Source organism: Bidens hawaiensis, unplaced genomic scaffold (genome assembly GCF_021521415.1).
Source record: "Bidens hawaiensis isolate Kalapana, Puna unplaced genomic scaffold, B.hawaiensis_p1.1 tig00002772_1, whole genome shotgun sequence".
In the NCBI taxonomy this organism is placed as follows: Eukaryota; Viridiplantae; Streptophyta; class Magnoliopsida; order Asterales; family Asteraceae; genus Bidens; species Bidens hawaiensis.
This window is the reverse complement of record NW_027491150.1, coordinates 1,350,001-1,373,806: the sequence shown is the minus strand read 5'-3', so window position 1 is coordinate 1,373,806 and position 23,806 is coordinate 1,350,001. Positions and strand designations below refer to the sequence as shown.

General features: G+C 35.1%; 3 pseudogenes across 1 annotated transcript; all 3 read right to left on the bottom strand.

Moving 5' to 3' along the window:
* Positions 1–5,854: 5,854 nt before the first annotated feature.
* Positions 5,855–7,801, bottom strand: LOC143621064 (pectinesterase 2-like; annotated as a pseudogene).
* A 1,675-nt stretch (positions 7,802–9,476) lies between these two features.
* On the bottom strand, positions 9,477–16,197 carry LOC143621165 (tubulin-folding cofactor D-like; annotated as a pseudogene). Its single transcript, XR_013151465.1, has 15 exons — positions 15,650–16,197; positions 15,457–15,559; positions 14,654–14,830; positions 14,397–14,570; positions 14,196–14,312; positions 13,830–14,105; positions 13,520–13,745; positions 12,698–12,895; positions 12,399–12,604; positions 12,092–12,316; positions 10,728–11,222; positions 10,376–10,645; positions 10,243–10,287; positions 9,963–10,148; positions 9,477–9,871 (listed from the first exon to the last, which is right to left on the bottom strand). The product of XR_013151465.1 is annotated as a tubulin-folding cofactor D-like (transcript).
* A 5,710-nt stretch (positions 16,198–21,907) lies between these two features.
* Positions 21,908–22,817, bottom strand: LOC143621063 (pectinesterase inhibitor 9-like; annotated as a pseudogene).
* Positions 22,818–23,806: the final 989 nt, after the last annotated feature.

Here is a 23,806-nt window from a genome sequence, read left to right as displayed (position 1 = left end):
AGAATCAACAGTAGAGATCATTAGCGCTAATATGTATTTTCACCAAAAATAAATTCTCTTCGAGATTGTGCTTCCGCGTCTTCACTTTTGTTGTCTCAAAAATCTAATCCGTGTTGATTGTGGTGTAATCTGATAGTTGGTTTCTTTTAATCGTTTACAATTTACAAAAGTAGGTCAAGATGATAACTGTATATCATCATCATCATCATCATCATCGTACTCAGTATATCCCACCAATAGCAAAGCTATGGTAGGGTCTGAGGAGGGTAAGATGTAGACAGCCTTACCTCTACCCCATGGGGATAGAGAGGCTGCTTCCGGTGAGACATCCGGCTCGATAGTAGTTTTGCATCAAGCCTTGGACATATTACATAAGGCACATAGCACTCAATCATCGGGACGCCGGCTGATTGGTGCATGTACCCTTGTCTTTCGGCTATCAACGCCACCACATGATGCCTGATTAACCTTCCATCACTTTTAACGTTATTTTCACAAAATTAGTAAAATAACGTCAAAATTAGTGCAATTTTACTTTTGCCCACCCGAGGGTTCACACATATATACATTATATGCGCGCACCGCAAGCAGGGCACAATAACTCGTATGTTGACTTTGTGAATAACATAAATTGGAGAACAAGCAGATCAATGACTCGTATGTTGGACAATTTTGTAGGGCTGTAATAATGAACACATGTTTAGACACGATAAAATGTGTTTAACAAAAAAGTGTACCATACAATTTCATACTTTTGTTAAATAACAAAAAAGTGTACCTGCTTAGACACGATAAAACATGTTTAACATGTTTAACAAAAAAGTGTACCATACAATTTCATACATCATGCTCAAATCACTAAAGTCAATTGTTAAACAAGTCGTTTTCATGTTTGATACTTGTGTTAATCGCATCGTCTCTAACCTGTTAAACACGTTAAGACACGAATTGGCAGCCCTACAATTTTGTTCAATAATCAATAATCAAAACAAGAACATGCAGACTTTAGATATTAAATATTAATTAGTGGATCAACTGGAACATAAAACAAATACGAAATAGATAACAACTACTAAGAAATTAATATCCTTGATTTTTCTGCATGATCCAACCTTTGAACCGGTGCTACTAGCTGTTTGAACGATCATTTTCAACAGTAGTGTTGGGGGGGACAGCAGCGGCCAAGTTAAACGACAAGCGAGTATGCAACTGCAGCTCCTACATCGAACGATAAGGGTAACGAACAAACTGCTATCACAATATGACTTGAACCGTTATTATTTACACTGTATTATGGTTCGTTTAATTAAAGTATCATGTCATTGCCACGCAGACAGTGAGCTTTAATTAACAAACTCAAAAATCAAACAATTTCTTGAAAAAGGGAGAATTTCAATGGCTCTTTGCATGTTTGGAGCGTCATTCATTTGGCGTGGGTCGTTGGCGGCTTGGCACCCACCTTGCCCGCGTGGCATGTTGGTGGCGTCCAAACATCCATGATCCACCATAACACTTAGTCTTATCCCAACTTTTTGATACAAGGCTATGTTCGTTATTATTTATTGTTTTTCTTTAAGAGGTCTGAAATTAGGTTAAATTTCTTGCAAGTAGAAGATTTCATTAAATTAGTGTATACGAATACAAGAAAGTACATCGTCTTTAACCCAATTTGATCATGTATAACTACCTGCCTTCTAGTTTGTATTATTGCATTTTATATAATTTCTTTATCTTATATTGTTTCTCAATTTGCATTTTTTGTTTCATTCTTTGTTAATAAAAAAATTGTTAGAAGTATTATTCTATGTACTCAAAAATCAAAATAGACTCTATTCTTTGTAGAGCAGCTTTGCATGATTTTCTCATGTGTTTTAAGATGTTAATCATTTTCTTTGTAAAGCAGTTTTCCTTTGAATTTGAACTTCTTTTCTAAAAAAATATAAAAAAAAATCAAACAATGATTTTTTTTTATAAAAAAGTCCATAATTTTAAAAGTACTGTCATGAAAAATTATACTTAAAAAAAATTTGTATTCCCTAAAAACTTGCAGTATGAAGATTACAAGTTGACCTTTCAAAACAATAGTTAATGTATTTATTTTGTATGTTTCATTAAATAGAATATGAACATGTAAAAACTTTATGAGACTATAAAAACATATAAACACACACACAAAAAGCTTATAACTAAGGATCTTAAATACTGGTTTAGCCAACACCACACTTGATTTAGCTGGGGCTCGACTAGTTTATAAACCGAGCCGGTCTCAGCTAGTTTCTATTCTTGTTCTTTAAAAAAAGTTAGTTTCTATTATTTACATATTTTTGTAAATATGTTATATTTTTTTATAGATGATTATAATCTGGCAATTCTTTTGGGTGTTTTTAGTGTTTTCCGCAATGGATGAGTGTTTATCAGATAATATTATCATATAAGGGTTTATGTCGAGCCCACGGGTTTAGTTAGGTTTCTAGGTTCCTTGTATTCTTTATATATATTGTAATCGTTTATTGAATGGAATGTTAAATTCAGTATTTACCATTGTCTTATAGTGTTTTAATCATGTCTATTGATAGAACACGTTTTTAGACTTTTAGCTCGCCTTTTGGTGCATCGTATCTTGTTTTACACACAACATACAAGATTTAGCTTCGTTGATGTAAAGTCCAGACATCCAGTTTTTCCAATTAGTTTCGATCAAGAATTAATGTTGATTTTGCATTTTGCTAGTACTAGTAACAATAACCTAAGTACGATACACGATTTAATATCTACAGGCACAATTCTATGTTAAAATAAATATGATGATGGGGAGAAAGAACAACCATATATACTACCTGCCCATGGCACATGAGTTGTAAGTTGGATCTATTAATCTTCTGAGACTAGAATGTTGGATCAATTAATATTCGCTCATATGCACACATTTGATGATGTTCGTACATATTCATTTTGGAATAAAACACTAATTTTACTAAGCAAGTTATTATTCTTTTAACATGAACAAGTCATAAAAAGAAAATTAATGAAAAAAGATATTAGCTTTTACCACAATACAAATGAGAGTCGGGTTGTAAATGAACCAAAACGTTCAGCGAACAGTTTGTGAACGTACTGTTCAGTGGAAATTTGTTTATGTTCGTTCGTTTGATAAAAGAATGAACATGAACAAGAAGTTTCATTCAATTAATTAAACAAATGAACATGAAGAGAGCCCTCGTTCGTTCGATTGTGTTCGTGAACGTTCGGTAATGTGTTCGTGAACGTTTTTCATGTTCGTTTGTACATGTTGTTCTTGAAAGTGTTTTGTACATTTATTTATTTTAGTTAAACATTTTACATTCCTTAATTTATTACCCCGAAAATAAAATTGGAAATCATATTCTCACATAATTTTCGCATTGTTCTCATTGCCTCCCTTATTATTTATATTGATGAACACACCGACCTCAATCTTTTTATAACACGTTGTAGATAAACAAAATTGTAAATCAAAAATATTGTTTACATTGCAAATATGCAATAAACAAAATATGCTGATATAACATAAAACTATTCAGTATCACCGACAAATATTAGCATGTCTCATTTTATTTTCTTGATAGTTTGAAGACAAATGCAAGAAATTTACTTAAACTCATCATTCAATGAACACAACCTATAAGAAATAATTAAATCATTTGTATACTCTTCATAACAAATACATATTAAAAATAAATTGACCGCATAATAAGAACAATAAGTCAATCAATCAATCAATCAATCATGCCCAGTAAAATCCCACCGACAGCAAAGCTATAAGTAGGGTCTGGGGAGGGTGGGATGTAGGCACACCGTACCTCTATCCAAAGGAATAAAGAGGTGGCTTCCAGAGAGACCATCGGCTCTAAGTACATGTGTATGAAGCAAAATAAAGGAAATCAAAGTTTAATAGTTATATAAAAACTACTACTAATTATAATAATATTAATAATAAGATCACAGTTTAACAGCTATATAAAAGCTAATAATAATTATAATAATAATAATAATATATGTAAGGGAAATACCATTATGGTATATGACCTAAATAAGTTAAGTCTAAGCCCTAAGGTATTCAATTCTCTCTAAAAATCCTTAACTTTAATTCTACTTCTCCACGAATTCCTATCCTCAACCATGTCCTCGAAGAGGTTTAGGTCTATCAAATCATGCCTAATCCTCTCATCCCAAGTCAATTTCGGTCGTCCTCTACCCCTCCTCCCCTCTATAGTAATGTTTTCTATGGATCTAACAGGATTCGTCGTCTGTCTTCTCTTTACATGTCCAAACCATCTCAATCTCCACTCTTTTATCTTGTCTGCTATGTTCGCCACCCCTAATCTCTCGCGAAACACAACGTTTCTTAATCGGTCTAGCCTTGTGTGCCCACACATCCAACGTAGCATTCTCATTTCTGCTACCTCCATCTTCCGCACTTGTGCCTTCTTGATGGCCCAACAATCTGTTCCATATAGCATTGCAGGTCTAACTGCCACCCTATAGAATTTTCCCTTTAGTTTAGTCGGGAAACTCTTGTCGCACAATATACCTGTGGCTGCTTTCCATCTACACCATCCTACCTGAACTCGGTGGGTCACATCACTGTCTAATTCCCCATCGCTCTGTACAAATGATCCTAAATACTTGAACTTCGTTACCTGCGGGACCACCTGCCCTTCAATTGTGATCTGTGCGTCTTCATTGTCGTTTATCCCACCAAAATCACAGTGGAGGTACTCCGTCTTAGATCGGCTAATCTTTAAACCTTTTGTCTCTAAGGTTGTTCGCCACTCCTCAAGCCTCATGTTTAGATCTTGTTTTTTCTCAGCAAGTAACACAATATCGTCTGCGAACATCATGCACCACGGGAGAGTCCCCTGAATCGACTTTGACAACTCATCCAAGACTACTGCAAAAAGAAACGGGCTCAACGCTGACCCCTGGTGAAGACCTACCTCTACAGGAAAAAAATCAGTATCCCCCAATGGCGCACGGACACTTGTTTCACTCCTGGTATACATATCCATAATTATCTCTATGTATTTCCTGGGCACTCTTCTACCCTCCAAGCACTTCCAGAGCACCTGTCGTGGCACACTGTCGTAGGCCTTTTCTAGGTCAATAAACACCATATGTAGATCACGATTCTTCTCCCTATACTTTTCCATTAATCTTCTTATAAGGTGTATTGCCTCTATGGTGGAACGCCCCGGCATGAAGCCAAATTGGTTGACCGTAACCTGAGTTTCTCGTCTAAGTCTAACCTCAATCACTCTTTCCCATAGCTTCATAGTATGACTTAGTAGTTTGATTCCTCGGTAGTTACCACAACATTGGGCGTCTCCTTTGTTCTTATAGATAAGAACTACAACGCTGCTCCTCCACTGGTCTGGCATCTTACCTGATTTGAGAATACTATTGAACAGAGTAGTTAACCACATGACTCCTTCCTCCCCCAGACACTTCCACACCTCGATGGGTATGTTGTCTGGGCCAACCGCCTTAGACCTTCCCATCCTCCTAAGTGCATCCTTCACCTCTTCTCGTGTGATCCGTCGGCAGTAGCAGTTATTCGATTGTTGTCGTTGAAAGTTTGTGTTGTCATGTTCTTCTTGGTAAGCTCTCATATTGTTAAAAAGATTGTGGAAGTAGGTTTGCCATCTTAGCTTGATGTCCTGCTCCTTGACCAGTACATGCCCATCTGTATCCTTTATGAACTTTACCGGTCCTTGATCTTGCCTTCTACGCTCCCTGGCTTTGGCAATCTTAAACATAGCATGTTCCCCCTCTTTAAGAACAATAAGTACAACTTATAAAAAAAAATTGAATTACATTACAAACCATAAGTAAATGGCACATTGGTTGCTGGTAATTGGCAACCAATTACCTCCACCAATAAACTTCCCAACGGTGAACTTTGTCGCCTCAGCACTACTAGTGATCACATGAAAACCTTTCCAGTCAATTCGTTTTGAGGTTGATGAACCCGGGCCAGTGTTCTTATACTCACCATAATACAATGTTTTAAGCGCGGAGTCATCACCCCATGACATCCACCCCGCGGGGTCTATCGATTTATCTAGGTTCGACTTCATAATAATCGTCCTAGAGTATTGCCTCCATGGTCGCCCGAGGTATGTTCTAACTCCCGAGACACCTTTATGGTCGGTAGGGGCCGCAGTGATATGACAATTGTGGATTGAAATGCCTGTGTTTTGGTTTTTATCTGATCGTCCTTGAGCGGTCAACATGTTGGTATTCGTTGGTCCTTTACGAGAATAAATGTTGCAGTTTTGAAACACGACGGCAGCATTGCCGAAAATGAAGTCAATTGTGCCGTAAATGTCACAATGGTGGTAAAATTGTCGGTTTGAGTGGGCGTATAATGTGTCTTGGTAACCCTCGAAGCTGCATTGGTAAAAGGCTGAAAGATCAGAGCCGCTTCGGATGCCACAGCCTGGCTTTTTGGACCCGCGGTGTTTTTGATGGTGATTCCGCGGCAAATAAATCCGTCTCCAACCACGGCTGAAATTCGATATAAAAAGATAATATTATTAGGCTAGATCTATATTAACATTAATATTGTCACGTTATCTAGAACCACTATAGCAAGGTAAATGGCCATACAGTCGTATGACAAGCGAAAATAATCATATGGGGTATAAAAAGTTAAATCATATTGTTTGTATGATGTGTTTGACTGACAAATAAATTACTTATGTGACCACTAACAAATTAGTTATACGACCTATATGATTATATTTCGTTTTATCATAAAGCATGTACGATGTGACAGACTCTGTTGTGCAGTCTTGATTCACATCATACGACTTGTATGACATTATGTTTCTCGAATTTTTGTTTTGCTTACCAAGAGTGGCTGATTTATAGGTGGTGGTGCCACCTCTAACGCTTTTACTATCGGTTATTATTGTTTTTCCAATACCATCTCCTACAAGCATTATATTCTTTAACTTTGAACCAATATCGATATTCTCCTTATAAATACCCGCCTTCACATGAATCACATATCTCCGGCTCCCAGATTGCTTTCCAACCGAAGCTAATGCGGCCCCAATTGTCTTATAGTCAGCTGACCCATCTTTATCCACCACAACATCCGCCTTAGGAGTTTTCGATTGCAATAGCTTCCGATCACCTAGCTTCACCCAAGCTAGAAACCCTAAATTATTAGGACTCGATGCACCAAGCACCGACTCCCCACCTACATTCATGCCAACGTGTTGCTAATCAATGCAGACACGTTATTATTAATCAGCGGCCACATGTGGCCGCTGACACCTAGCTCTTCGAGCCCAGACTCACATGTGTCTAGGTTCGTGAGAGCAGTGCTAAGCCAGGTTTGCATGTCAACCTGGCTACACTTATGGTCAGGGTCAACGGTCCTGTTGATATTCATAACCGTGTTCTCATAAAGCTCTAAGCAATCGGCCCAAGCGGCCTTCTCTTTATCGTTACGGCATTTTTCGCCTAGCGTTTGAGTGTTAGACCGTGCATGTTGTGCACGGTCTAATGTCACCTTTAACAAAGCTTTTACAAAGTCTGGCTTTTGCTAGATGGGACCATGGTTCGAGTTAGTGGTTGTCAAGAAGTGTATGCATGGTTGTGGGTGAGGTGTTTGGCTACACCAAGATGTGATTTCGGACTTTGTGTTACCACATACACAAGGATGAAAAACACCCACAAGAAAAGTTGCTAAAAATAATAATATTTTCATTGTAAATGGTGAAGAAAGAATGGTGGTATAGCATTCCTTGGTTTGCCTTTTATAGGAAGTAAATTGAACAAAATGGAAGTACCAACACATTGGTTTCTATTTTTATACAATGATGTGTATTTCTATTAATAATTTTATGATTTTATTCCCTTTTTCCAACCATTATTCTTTTTCTAATTTTAAATACTAACTTGTGATTATAAATTGAACATTGTACATTTGTGCTTACTATTTCAGTAGTATTTATTTACATTCTTTTGTTTCTTTTTGATTACTTACATTTGATCAATTGATTTGTTTTTATACATGAGATTGGTTTAATTTTTTCTTTTTAATTCTACACTGCCAAAAATAATTGAAAAAATGAAGGATTTAGCCTGTTAGGCTCACAATTATGCAAGAATGATTATTGGATTTTAATTTTATGGTTGACTTTCTAAGGAAATTTTAAATAAAATACGACCAACCATAACTTGGACGAATGAGTTTGACTTATATGCCACCCAACCATAGAGATTATCACTCTTAACACTCTTCTTCGTTTTCATATTTAAAACCCAATTAAATACCATTTATTTTCGTTTATAACACATAGGGGCAATTGCATATTTCCCCATATAAACCGGTTTAGTTGCCCTTACTAGGGGTGTACAAACTGGTTTAAAACTTAAAATCAGTTCGGATTAAAATCGGTTCGGTTTAGTCAACAAAAGTCAAAACTGGTTTATAATCGGTTTCGGTTCGGGTTTTGATCGGCTCAGTTTGGGGTTTGGCCGGTTTTTGCCGGTTTCGGTTCGCTTAGACGGTTTGGAACCGGTTTTGTGGAGAAAATTACAAACCAGTTCCGAATCTACGGTTTCAATCGGTTCTAGACCGGTTTATACATAGTCGATTTCAAACCAGTTTAGTTTCGGGTTAACCGATTTATTTGCCACACCTCTACCCCAACTTTAAAACAGTTAAAACCATAAAAATATATTTTTATAATCCAAACTATTATAAATTGGTCGAGAAAATTCACACATGTAATGTAATTGGTTACACATGTAAGTTTTGAGTTTGACTTTTAACGCCAAATACAATTCATCTTAATAAAAAAAAGCGTCTCTTACTTTCGTTTATGTCGTTTCATAACAATTTAAAATATGATGACTGAGATAAAAATTAGTCAATTATTCATTAAGGACAGACACGGTTTTTGTTTTCCTTAAGAATGAAGTGGAATTTAAAAGTGATATTGGTTATATTGTCAATATGAAATCATTTGATCTATTAAGATCCTTTTTTAAGTACCAATTAGGGATTAGCTCTGGACGGTATCATTACCGGTCTTAAAAATAGAAAAATTATTGGTGCTGATATCAAAATGTTCAGTTTGGTACCAGTAACGATATTTCATGCAAAATCCGGGAAATATCAATACCATACCATTATCGAAACTCAAAACTTGATACCAACTCGGTACCGGTACCGAAAACACTCATCCCTGGTACCAATAGTGCTTATTTTTCAAAAGTGTAGTTAATAATTTAATGTAATATTACTTCATATAAAATTCTTTGAGCAATAATAAATAAAATTTAATGTTAATAATTTATGAAATGCATTTATATTGGATGAGCATAAGCAAATATTTGGTAATATAACTTCTATTTACTCTACTACATATCTATGTTGTGAAAACATGGTAGCCAGATAACTTGATATTGTAGCACAAAACAAAAACCACAACTCAAAACCAACATCGTCTAACACAACCCGTTTTAACCTCGGAGCCGTGATTCTAACGTGCATAAACAACACGCATACAACAATTTCAAAAATAAAAAATCAAAATCCAGCAGATCCGACTAATGATGAGTAGGACGCATTTTCATCATCACGTCTAGGCTTTTGTTGTGACGCTTTTGCAGATGTCTGTGTAACAAGTTGTCCCGTCTCTATATTGGCTATACCGCAAAGTTTAAGCTTTTGGCGTTTGGCTTCCTCCACGTCACCTTCCCAACAACATTCCGACACTATTTCAATCGCACTTTCTAAATTCTCCTCGGCCACAAGATCCCCGTTTTGGATCAGAACCAGATAAACTTGTTCGGCACACGCCTTTCTAATCTGTTAACGATAATAACACATAAAATTTATTAAAAAAAAAAAACTTTTCTATAATTTTATCAACCAAAAAAGCAGTTATTGAACTGCATGCCTTGGGATATCGATGCGTAAGGAAAGACACAAGATACGAAAACGCTTGGACATTAATCGGTTCTGTGATAGAAGCAATGTATCCAAGTATCGCAATTCCAGCGTATAACTTGCTAAAGTCTTTTGTTCCTTTCAACTCGGTACGCAAACACTCCACGACGCCTCCACAAAATACTCTCGTCTGATCCTGGAGATTATTATTATTCAAATAATATTATTTTGATAATGATTTATTATTTATCGTTATACACTAAAATAAATGAACTAATATACTAACTAACCTCCATGTGTAATAACATGCTATTGCTGAAGAGAATATCTCTAGTCTGAAAAAAAAACACCACATGATTACAAATGTATAACTAATTCATAAAAATAAAAAAAAAATAAAAATAAAAATGGAAACAATAATACCTTCAAAGTGGGAATTATAACTCGGTCGCGTTTTTTATACTTCTGAAGAACCCAAAGTATGTCATCAGATATACTCAACTCTCTAGAGTTCGTTTCACTATCGTCTTTAACTTTAACCGCTTGAACATAATCTAACAAAGCACTAAGTGCAGCCTTCTTTAAAGATTCTTCTAATCCACCAATGGAAATTACTAACCCGGACATAACGTATTTACTGTAACAACTGAACTGAAGCAGCCGAATGAACCGAGGAAAAGAACAACTCGGTACCTAAAATATCGACCCGTTAGAAAAAAAACATATAAAAAAATAATAAGATTAATATAAGTAATATATAAGTATGACCACTTACCCCCCACTTCAAATCATCATCTTTAGGAATAATTTTTTCTAGCTTTTCTCTGTGAGGAATTTGAGGAACGAAAACGGTTTCGTTGTAAAATATTCTTTGAAGAATCTTTGCAGCCACGTCTCTTAATCGGTCCATTTTTTCAACTGCTTGTTTTGCAAGGCCTCCAACTAAACTAGTTGCGATATTGGCATCAAAAAGTGATTCGTTTTCACCTAATTTATCTCTCTCAGATAAAATGTATGTGCATTTCTCGAGCCCATTCATGGCAGCTGTACGGACCCACGAGCCCACGTCACCTCTGTTATCAACAGAGTAATCTTCTAAAGCGTTGAACAAACTCTGCATTACTTCGGTTTTTATTGTGATGAATAGAGATGTGTAGTCATCTGGTTGTAAACCAGAATGATCTGTTGTTGAAGTTAGTGTTTCGCACACTGATACAAGTCCTTTAACAGCGTTTACGCGAGCTTCAGCATCCCTATCTTCCGGTTTATCCTAGTCACACAAACAATCTTGTCGTTTTAGTGAAGTGCTTATATGCTAGTACAGGTGCCAAAATTGGAAACGCTTTCTTTTCACCAATTTGTTCATTTTATATATTGCTATATTATATTAAAAAACATAGTAAACATTTCTTTTTAAATAAATGAATAATAGTACAATCATATCCCTGTTTGCATTCATCAGTAGCATATGCTTGAAACAAAACATCATATAAGAATTTAGAGAGTATGTATAAAACAAATTTTTTTATAGATAAAACATCAGATAAGACTTTAATCTGTTCACACATTGACTCATATGTTTTTCTTATTTATAAACTAAATTATAAAATTCTATATTTAATCTCTGAAATAATTTGGATTGGATAAATATTATAATGAAAGAAATTGGATTGGATGAATATTATAATGAAAGAAATTACATGTAACAGCTGAGAACATGCATTTGTTATAACATACAAAACATACTGAATCAAAGGCAGTCCGATTGATTCTTTTCTTAAAAAACAGCCCGTTTGACTGAAACCAGTTTGACCTAACCCCGCTTCACCCGTCGTCCAACTTGACCCGACCCGCACGGTCTGCAAGGCTTAATAATTAACGTCTAAAATAAAAATTAAGTTATACCATCTCAGTAGTAATATATAGTTTTGAAAATAGTAAATTGGAGGTTTTACACATTAAAAACACACGAAGTTATACACCAGTTTGAGCCATTAAACCGATTTCATCCAATTCATATTTAGCCTTTTCTTTTAACTTTGCCCGTTTGACCCATTAGAGATTAAAAAAAATGGATCACAATTTCCGCCTCTACTAGCAAGTTTCAGTTGGCAAACAATTTCATTAAAGAATATTTACCTCGATCGCACAAGATTTGCAAAGCTTTTGAAGCACCAGTTTCCATCTCGAAGCAAGAAAGTCGAAAGGCAAAACCCCTAACGCCAATGCAGATCCCCTTCTCACAGCTACATTTGCATCATTCAACTGCTCTACGTACTTAAGTGTAATATCAAAAGTCCCCTTTTCATCCATTTTCACAAAGTATGTTGGAACAAATTGTTTGAAAGCTTCATTGGCAGCATTCTGCATGTATTAGTGTAAACACGAAGAGTTAAAAATTGTAAAATTTATTAGTTGAAATAAGTTATAAGATAAAAATAATTACCTGTATTTGAGCATTAGGATGCCTCAAATTCTCATTAATAGTCTCAAGCAGACTTCTTTTTATTTTTTCCGTTAATGTTATATTGACGATAGAAATACATTCGATAAACCGGGAAACTGCAGCGCGCATTATCTCTCCACCTTTTCCACGGTATAATCTTGCTTTCTCAATAGCAGGTACCACACCAGCAACGGTTTTCTGCTTATCTGGAATCAGAAATTTAAATCAAAATGTAACTTTTTACATAAATAAATAAAATAAAAAGAAACTTCGTTTGTTAAGGATTACAGTTCACGAACCGTTTGGAAGAGTGTAACCACAGTTGTTTAGAGCTAATACAAGCTCACCAACTGCCAATGTTGCACCATGACGCATGCATAAATCAGTAGCAAGAGTGCACGGAATCAGTTTCTCAAGCACAAAATTTGCAGAATATTCTGGATCATATTTTACAAGATTGGCTAAAGCATTTGATGCAAGTTCTCTTAATCCTTTTCCTGCAGCATCAGTAGTTAGTTAGTTAGTTAGTTAGTTAGTTAGTTAGTTAGTTAGTTAGTTAGTTAGTTATAGCATCAATAATCCTTTTTCCTGCAAATGAACCAAACGAACACGAACAAGGGCATGTTCGTGTTCGTTCATTTAACTTTAAACGAACACGGACACTTAATCATACACGTATTTTGTGTTCATTTTTGTTTATTTTTAAAAAATGAACATGTTCGTGCTCGTTTATGTTTGTTTGTTTAAAATCTAAACAAACAGTTCACGAACATAAATGAACATAATTGAGCATATATAAACAAACATAAATGAACATATGTGAACAAATGTAAATGAACACACACTTAAAGGAACACAAGTGAACAAATATAAAACAATTAAATAGATGAGTCATCCAGATAATATTTAATTATTTTCTATTAATATATAAACGAACATAAATAAATGGACATAAACAAACATAAATAAGCGAACGTTCACGAACATAAATGAATGAACGAAACATGTGTTCATGTTCGTTCGTTTATTAAATAAACGAACTTCCCGCCGAACAGTTCAATGAACGTTCGGTTCGTTTACAAGCCTAGTTAGTTTAAATGCTCAGAAATAATATATTGCACAAAAGCATACCCAGTGAGAAATCTTGTTGGATAAAAGTTCATCCATGAACAGGTGGAGATAACCATCATACTGGGCTATACTTACAGCAACATTAAGATACGAATTTACACGTGAAGAAAGTGCAAAATAGTCAGCGGTATTCACTATATCAATTCCGTGAGGATAGTTTCCTTGTCTACCAACATTTTCCTGAAAAGCAGCTGCAGCTGCTCGTCTACAATTAACCTGTGAATTTTTATTTCATGTAAGTTTAAATATGCAATTCAGGTAAAAGAAAACGATAAATTATGCATAAGTGTCACTATACACCTCACGGTCATAACATGCAATTATTAAAAGATGTGGTGCCAGCTCATCCAGTATCCCTTTCATGTCAGTCTGATTATACGCACGACCGAAAGCCCAATAAACATAAGCAGCAGCATCACGAACATGAGATCCGACACTATGTGGGCCTCTTCTTACATCATAATGCAGTGCCTTTATAACAACAGGTACAACTTTAGGTAGGCTAACGGGTAAGAGCAGTCCTCTACGTGCCAACTCAGCCAATGCCAAGCATCCACCGTGCCATGATCCGTCACCCTGTTACATAAAAAGTCAAAAAGTCAACAAAGCAAACGGAAACCAATATACAGGAAATAAAGATTAAAGACAAGTGAACGTCTGCCGTACCTCACCAGGTGAAAACAACTCTAATACAGACAAAAATACTTCCTCTGCTAGAGTGTATGTAAGACGTGAAGTTATACGCCCGATACCTTTTGCAGCAGACCAACGAACAACGGTATCCTGAAAGTTGAAGGTTAAAAATGTAAATTACAAAATAAATAAAAAAATAAAAAAAGGGTTTTTTTTAAATAGCAGCAAACATACTGTATCTTTTAAGCCAGACAATAATAACTCGATGAACTCTTCAATAATATCGGGAACATCCATTTCGTCTTCTTGAACAGAATAATCATGACCTGTATCGGATGACCCGGAACTTGATACAAGACCATTTGGATCCTTTTGTGAAATATTTTCTCCAAGCGTTTTATGTTTACCCTATATTGAAATGATAAAGAAAAAAATATTAAAATAATCTTATCTAATATAACTAAATGATTAAAAAAGATATATAATCTTACCACATAACGCCATGTTGTCGGACGATGAGGCAGACAAGTGAGCCCCATTCGTTGTGCGAGTTTTATCAAGTTTTTGCGAAGTAAAGGACTACGAGCTGCAGGGGTTGACTTTATCAAGACTGATGTGTCATTCCAAACTTCGGGCACGATATCAAGTAATGCCTTCCGGCTTCCACTCTATATATATCATAAAATAAGTTTAACAAGACAATGTAAAGGAAAAACATATAATCTTTCAAGGTGACATTAAAAGTAGGGGTGGCAAATGTGACCCATTGGGTTGAATGGGTTGTAATAAAATGTATATAATGGGTCAGAATGGGTCAAAGTAAAAAAGGAAAATGATTGAAACAGGTTGACATTTCTCAAGTTTTTTTTTTTTTTTGGAACAAGAAAAGCGGAGGAAACTTCTTAGTATTTTTACTTATTTTAGTTTTTGATTTATATTTCGAGTTATGATTTTTTAATTATTTTTTTTGAATTTTTTAATGACGGGTTTCTGGAATGTCAACCCATTTCAAAAACCCCTCATTAAAAAATTCAAAAAAAGATAATTAAAAAATCATAACTCGAAATATAAATCAAAAACTAAAAAAGTAAAAGTACTAAAAAGTTTCCTCCGTGTTTCTCGTTCCATAAATAAATAAAAAAACTCGAGAGATGTCAACCCGTTTTGACTCGTTTCAATCATTTTCTTTTTTTAGTTTGACCCATTCTGATCCATTGTATACATTTTATTACAACCCATTCAACCCAATGAGTCACATTTGCCACCCCTAATTAAAAGAGATTCAATAGGAGACCTTGAAAATAGCAGCAAGAGATTCAACCGCACCAAGTAATCGAAAATGATGTATTACATCATCTGTAGCAGACGATAGAACTTCATGACTCCATTCAATAAAGCTGAAAATACATAGAATAAACAGAATATAATAAACATTAAAAACATAGCATTTGGTATTTAATAACTAAAAATCGTACAAACATACATACCTGGTAAAAGCAGGCGACATATCTGGACGCGTTAGAAGCTTCGAAAGAAGCAATCCAGCTATTGTTTGCATGGGACCCGCACTTGAAAGGTACTCTTTGGATATCTTTAATATCCTAGCCACCAACGGAGGCGGTTCATTTGCATCAACAGATTGACTACTTACAATACTTGTATCCACAGACGATATATCGAAAGGAACCAAAACGAGTATTGATAGCCACAATAATATTACACATTTGGTCTCCATTTCTCCGGTACTTTCTTGCCTCAAAGCGGTTCCCGTAGTTGTGCCGTGGCATTTCTCTAAAAGAGACACGGCTGGTTCCAAATCAGAAACTTGATGTGGGAAGAACCTGATTACGGCTTTGTAACCACAAACCGTGACCAAAGTGTATATTATAATACATAAAGGTTTGATTATTTTGACAAGCTCATTGGAATCCGCGCCTAGTTCAATTGTTTTCGTTCGAACGATAAGCATCAAGGGAGATATTATACTCTCTAGGTATGGTTCTAACAACTGTCCTTGTTCCTGATATTTGTCCATCTGAGAAGTCACCGAAATAAGAACTTAGCATATAACGTATATATCAGTTGCATTTGTGAAAATGTGAGTGAGTAATTAAAACGTAGGGGTGCAAACGAGCCGAGCTGCTCGCGAGCTACTCGAGATCGGCTCAGAAAAAGCTCGATCGAGTTGAGCTTAAACGAGCCCGAGCTCGAGCATAAAATAAAGCACGTTTAATAAACGAACCCGAGCCCAAGCTTCACTTATTGAGCTCGAGCCGGATCGCGAGCCTAAACGAGCCTGTCATTTATATATTTTGTATAAATATATATATTAATATATACATATATAATTAATAATTATTAATTGATATATGTAATTTTATGAAAAAAAAAAACTAAATAACATATATTATTTTATATATAAAGTTATAATGAAAATGAATACACAAATATAATTATAAATATAAAAAAATTAACTAAAAATATTATACGAGCCGAGCCCGACCCGAGCTCGAGCTTGAAAAACTACGAAACGAGCCGAGCTCGAGCTTTATAAATAAAGATCAAAACGAGCCAAGCTCGATCTCCGTATAAGTTAAACGAGCCGAGCTAGAGCCTGGTCGAGCTCGGGCTCGGCTCGGCTCGTTTGCACCCCTATTAAAACGTACAATTGATCAGATCTTGCGAACCGATGAAAGATCTGTGACTCGGCCATTGGAAACGATGTTGTCCAGTATAGATTTAACAAGTTTCCATTCTTGTAGAAAGTATCTCTGAAGCACCACTTCTTTTGAATCGTGTTCGTCATCCTCTTCGACTTCTTCACCCGCCACTGAAGGCTTTGCTTTATCTTCTACTTCTCTTGCTGCCATCAGAGAGAGGGTACAGAAAATATCTACTTCCCGTGCTGCTATGCTTTGACTTGTTGACTTTTTGTCTTGAAGGCCTCGTTTGGTTCACAGAATTCACTGAAACTGGAAAACATTCCATCAAGATTCAAGATTCCCTCATACTAATGTAAAAAATTATTACTTGCGAACCAAATAAATCACGATCCTATGGTCGGTCTGACGTGAATACAAAGGTAATGTGCACTGCAATTCTAAATGAATGTTGATGCTATTTTATAACTTCAAAAATGTCAAATATGTTTAGCATATTTCTTGCTTGATCATTCAGTTCAATTACACAAAGGGTTAAATTTATTACACATTGCAAAGTTTTCGTTTTTTAAACCAATATTGAAAAGGGTAAGTAGTTAAAAGCTGTATAATTTCCATTGTATACATTAAGATAAGCACATATAATCCAACAAAAATCTCGCGGGATATCCCAACCTAAAAGGGAACTAAAATTAAGAAAATAACTACTGGAGATAGGGGTGTGACGTGTGCACGATTCAGTTTGGGTCGGTCTTGAGCTAAAAGCCTAAAACCGAACCAAAAGCCAAAACTTCGTTTTTTGAATTTTTGAAAACAGTTCGGTTTAGTTTTTCGTTTTGATTCAGTTTGTTTCGGCTTTGCCATTTGTTTTATAATTACTAATTGATTATTATACACTTGGGCTAAACTATTTAAGTTACATGTACACTAAATTCTAAGTTCCTTAAGATAAAATGATAAAACTCGGTTCACCTTTTCGGTCTTCATTACATGCAAAACCGAACTGTAAGTTGGGTTCGTCCATTTAATGCACACCTCTATTTGGAGATGACACATACAAGAAAACAAAGAACACATACAGAAGTGCAAAATACTATTGCCTGTTGCCCGTTTGCCTGCCACTTTATTGTAATCGTTTTATAGTAAATTATATATAAAGGAAAGGAAAACGGAGAATTGGGTAAAAAAAATAAAAAATAATAAAAATAAATAAATAAATAATAATAATAATAAAGCAAAAACAAGTTAATTCACATCCCCAAAACAACAAATCAAATATAAAACCATAAATTACCAATTTTTAAGCCTAAAATATGAAACACACCTAATTGATACTGTAAGTAATATAAACAGAAGCTTACAATAATTAACCAGGAAAATTGATTTGTAAACCCAATTGAATAAAGGGTTGTGGCCCACAGATCGAACAGAACAATGGGCCGAATTTGACGGTGGCGATTGGGCGGTGTACGGTGGTGATCGGAGATGGCGGGAGATTCAGTGAGGATTTGAGAGATCTGAATAATATAATTTAGGGCTGGTAGTGGAGTGAGGAAGAATGGTAATTTTGCCGTTAGTTGTGTCAGGTTGGGTTTGAGCTCGAGCTCGAGCTCTAAATTAAACGAGGAAGCTTGGATAGGCTCGAGTTCGGTCTTTAAGTTAAGCGAGTCAACGAGCCGAGTCGAGCGAGCAACAAGCCCGAGATTCGAGCTGCAAACTTTTTGAACAGCAGTGACGTATTAGTTTTTATACAATGCTTAAAAACGAGACATTTTTATAATTTTTTTTGTGTTATTTACTTTTTTATTTTTTAACCAAATCAAATATTATGAAGTTGAGGAATGAATAATCGCACGATTAGTATTAATTATTAAACCATGGATATATAATAACTTGTATCAATTTGCAACATGTGTTTGAAACTTTAAATCGACTTACACATAATCATTTATATCAATTTGCAATATATTTATAAGGTTATGCATGTGGATAAGATAGGTAAAACTATGTAAACGATTCTATTTCAAATGTGAAAAGTAAGTGTGTTCAATGTTTTTTACATTCATCAACGTTATTTACATTTATGGTCGGCCAACACCCCATACAAGGCTAGGTTGTCATCTAGGGCATGGCTTACGACGGGACATGAATTCTATTTCAAATGATTCTATTTCGGGAACTAATACAAGAACTGGCGGGGGTTGGGTCGGTTTGAGAACCGATTTTGCTGAAACCGGTTTTTTGGTCAAACTAGTTCGGTTTGGGCCAAAAACTAAAATTGAGCCCGAAGATTTAAATACAAGTGCACAATTTTGGGCTTGGGCCAACCATTTGAAAATTGTGGGCTACTTAAAAGTTACAAGAGAATCTTCATATAGACTTGGTCATAAAACCTTATTTCAGACCCGTAACCGAATCAGGCCCATTAGATGCGCACAAAATACCCCGTGTATCCGATCTTGAACCGATTTCTACGCGTACCCGACCCGTGGGTATGACCTGGTATTGGGTTTCTCACCAGACATGTACCCGGAACCGGAATCGGACCCGTCGGAATCAGTTCCACCTTTACAAAGTTAGAACCCGACCCTACATGAAACTGAAAAAAAAACCCGTAAAATTCATTTAAATACCCGACTATACCCGAAACCGGTTCCTACCCAACCCAGTTTTCACTTTTGTTGACCGTACTTGACCGGAACCATTTCCTACCTGATTCCAGTTCCAAAAAATACCCGGTTTGTGCACCTCTAAGGCCCGTGGCTTAAGATCCTACTTTATTCAACGGAAATCGAGTTTTACATATTACTAGCCATCGAAACACAATATTATCATTCACTTCATCTAAAATGTAGCTTTGTTCCATGAATTTCATACTCGTTATGCCTACCTTGTCTATAACTGATGATCTTTTGTTGAAGTGCTTGACTGTAATTTGTTTTTAGAAGCTTTGATTTAAGCTTCACAACATTTCAAACGTTTTGCTTCATTGCTTATGTGGATGTTAGTTATAGTTTTGGCTTGGCTTAGTTTAGACATGTTAAGTATCACTACCCTAAAGCTAGTGTGAGCCTAGTTTACGACCGAACATGTTATAAACCGGTTATATTTAATTCATACTATATATACATTATGGTTTTCGAGTTTTCTGATTGCAGTTCATACTAGCTAGCTAGTTCGATTCGATTTTGTACTTTGGTTTGAGGTTTTTGTTAACCATGTTATCTATTTTGTTTAGGTTAACTAAATTGTTTAAATATAACAAAACAATTCACTTCCTTTAACAATTTATTCATCTATTAGTTATAACTAAAGTCTAAAAGATATTATATTAAACTTGTATGTTTCTCATAACTTTATATTCATAGTTACCATACAATACATCATAGTAACACACTAATTAATACGAACCATTAAAGAAACTTTGAGCTAATTGTTGCGGTCCAAGTATAGTTTTTGGCACATAAGGTTAAAGAGTTTCCACACATAAATCGCGATACATAGATGTTCGACATTGTGCCTCGAGATACGCTCTTGCACTCGAACTAGAATCGACCGTGCCTGAAAACCCGAAAATTATGAGAGAGCAATTTGAGCCATTTTTGTGATGTGAAAAATAGGATAAGAAGGTGAAGAGTTAATTTATATAGAGGGATGTCACATACTCACATGCACTTGGATGAACATTTGATTAAAGAAATTAAATTCCTTTACGTACGTAAGAAAGTTTGTGTCACGTTCCACATGCAACTTGCTTGTGTAAACAAATGCATTAACCTTTTTCTGTTATTAAAATATTTTTATATCGAATTTTGCAAATCGAGAAATTAAACCTCGTTTTAGAGAAATTAAACCTCGTTTTAATAAGGCTTGGGCTATACATACACTAGATAGGTTATTCATACACCAGGAAAGTCTATACGAGTCGTATTGGGTCTATACGACTCATATAGGTGCATAGTCAAGTCATTTTCAATCCAAAAGTGTCAAATTTTATTCCTTTGTATCTTAAAGACCCTATACGAGCCGTATAGGGTTATACATTCACCACCGGTAGCTTCAAAATTTTCACCATGGGCAACTCCATAATTTCAACTAAAATTACTTTCTGGATAACTATTGTCAAAGATCGTTGTGAAAAACTCCATTCGTTTAAAACTTACAAAACTAAAACATGATCTAGATAATATGATAAAAGAGACTAAGAAAGAACAATAATGATAAAAATTGTAAAACTTAAAACACCTATTTATATTATTTTCACTAGATTCTTAAATCCCAATATTACAATTAGTCAAACAACTTTGATAGAAAATCGTAAATCAACAGACAAATCTATCATATTTTAGGCTTATATCCCAATGTGACAATCAGCCATACAACTTCATACAACTTTTGGTATTGTTATACAAAGCAACACACAAATCTTACATGGTTGGAAATAAAATAAAAAAAAAAGTTGATACCTGGTCTATACCACCTATACGAGTCGTATAGACCAAAAAATAATTATAAATCTCTGGTCAAAGTACATGCTGAGATGCTTTATATATGAGTCGTATAGACCCTATACGGCTCGTATAGACTGCAAAAAGTTGTCACACTATCACCTTCATACGCATGTTAATAAATTAGGGTTATACGACTCGTATAGGCCCTGTACGAGTCGTATGGCCTTATTCACACACTAGGGGGCTGGTGTTTGTATATAACCACCCTTTAATAATAGATTAGGATCGTCTCATCTTTGAACAAACTAGTAAGCGTGTTATTATAGTCACGGGAATAAACATTTTCGATTCGGTGATTGGAAATAGATGTGTATAAATTTGTATTTACATGTAATCATGTATAACTGAATAAAAGAATACTTAGTTGTCATCTGTAAACGTAGGTCAGAGTCTAGACTGAACCACGTTATATCTTTGTATTGATTTTTTTTCTTTCGTGTGTTATGTTTAGTTCGCGTGTGTCAAATCCTAACAAAATTTGTTCCGTTAACAAAATGTGCGTCTATATTCTCTCATTATAACTTTCAAACTCAGTGCCACCATTTTATAACAAACCAAAGACACACACCCAATGAACAAGCTTTGCATTATCTACTATATACCTAGTTCATAATTTAAGGCTTACTTAATATATATAATTAACTACAAGAAGATACATCACTTCCTTCAAGTAACACTTTATGACAAAATTTCTGGATTCTTGATACCACGAGAGGCACGATATCTAGTCGCAAAACGACTAAACAACGCAAGCGAATTACTAGCCAGTTGCTTGACATTCAACAACCTCGCTTCGATCATAACCCGTTCCCTCTTACTAATCATCCCACCCATCAATATCCCATCAATACATGTTGTAGCATCTGTCAATGCAGCACTCACCCAAGTTTGCACATTACTTTCATGCCACATAAAGTTTTCATCACCATCTTTACCTATTTTTTGTAACTCCTTAAATGATTGTGTAATTTGACTCACCCCATCATTTATTTGTTCAATACATTCTTCTATTGCTTGATGGTTTCCAGAGTTAACCTCGGTTTCGTTTAATTTCTTTAACACCATATTCAAATATGTTTTGGTAAACCGCGCTTTGGTTAGACATGAAGCGAGTGATATTTGAGCTAATAGTTGAGAGCTTGGTAGTCCGGTTTTGGTTACGTATGGCAAAAGGGTTTGGACACATAGATCGAGATATAATGCCGATCCACATTGTAGGTCGAGATACATTCTCACGAGAGCGAGACTCGAAGATGGTGGAAAACTCTAGGATTGTGAGAGAGGTGATTAACAAAGGGAGAAGAATAATATGTGACATGTTTGTGATATTTTTTTTGTTTGGGTTGTTATATGAGAATGAGAAGATACAAGATGGATTATATGTATATATATAGTATGTAATCAGTTGTCACCTGGATTGTGAATAAACTCTGAACTAAATATATCCAAATTATTCCTTTACGTAGAAAATATGTCACATATTACACATGCATGCTAGTATGCTACTTGATTATGATATCAAGATACTTGCATTAATTTATTCCCAAAACACTTTTTTCAAATACTACGATTGAGTATTTAAAAATTAAACCAAGGAACCTTGTTTAACTAATTTAAATGGCTCAACACTCCTTCGAATATAAAAACACCCTGGCGTTTATTTGGTTGTAAACGAACTGGATACTTTGTGTTAGTTTGTTTAACTTTAACTGATAATCAATCGAACATGAACAAATTAATGAAGAATAGGGTTTTCTTGTTCATGTTAGTTTATGAAGAAAATGAGTATGAATGTTTGTATTATGTTTGTTTGTTAATAACATAAATGAACGGTTCATGAATTTAAACGAACAAACATAGATGATGAACAAGCATAACCAAGCGAACTCCAATTAAAAGTGGTTGTGAATATCAATGTGTTGGACCAAAAAATTGTTAAAACTAGACTAAATTGTTCAAAAGGTGATATTTTAATTTCGGTAAACTAAACTAATGGACCTAAATATTTTTCATGAACATATAACCGAACTCAAATGAATGAACTTAAACAAGCATAAACTAATGAATATAACTGAATGTATACGGACGTACATACATGAGCATAAACGGACAAACGTTCACAAATTATAACGAGCATGTGTCCATGTTCGTTCATTGAACTAAATGAACAAAAAAAATTATCATGTTCATTCGTTTATTAAATAAACGAACATAAATGACTTTACCGTCCATCATCAAGCTACAATGAATCTGCCTAAGATGTAAGCAAAAATCCGACTTTTCTAATAACATGAGCTTGAGGCCGGGCAAAGTTCATGGAAGCTTGTCTTTCGGAGATGAAACATTGAAATTGCTTGACAAACTAATTTATTGTAAAAGACTTGACGTGGCACCATAGTTAATAAATATGATATAAGCTGGAGTATAAATATAATGGAGTGGTTGTTGAGGATGAAAGTTAAGTTAAATAAAC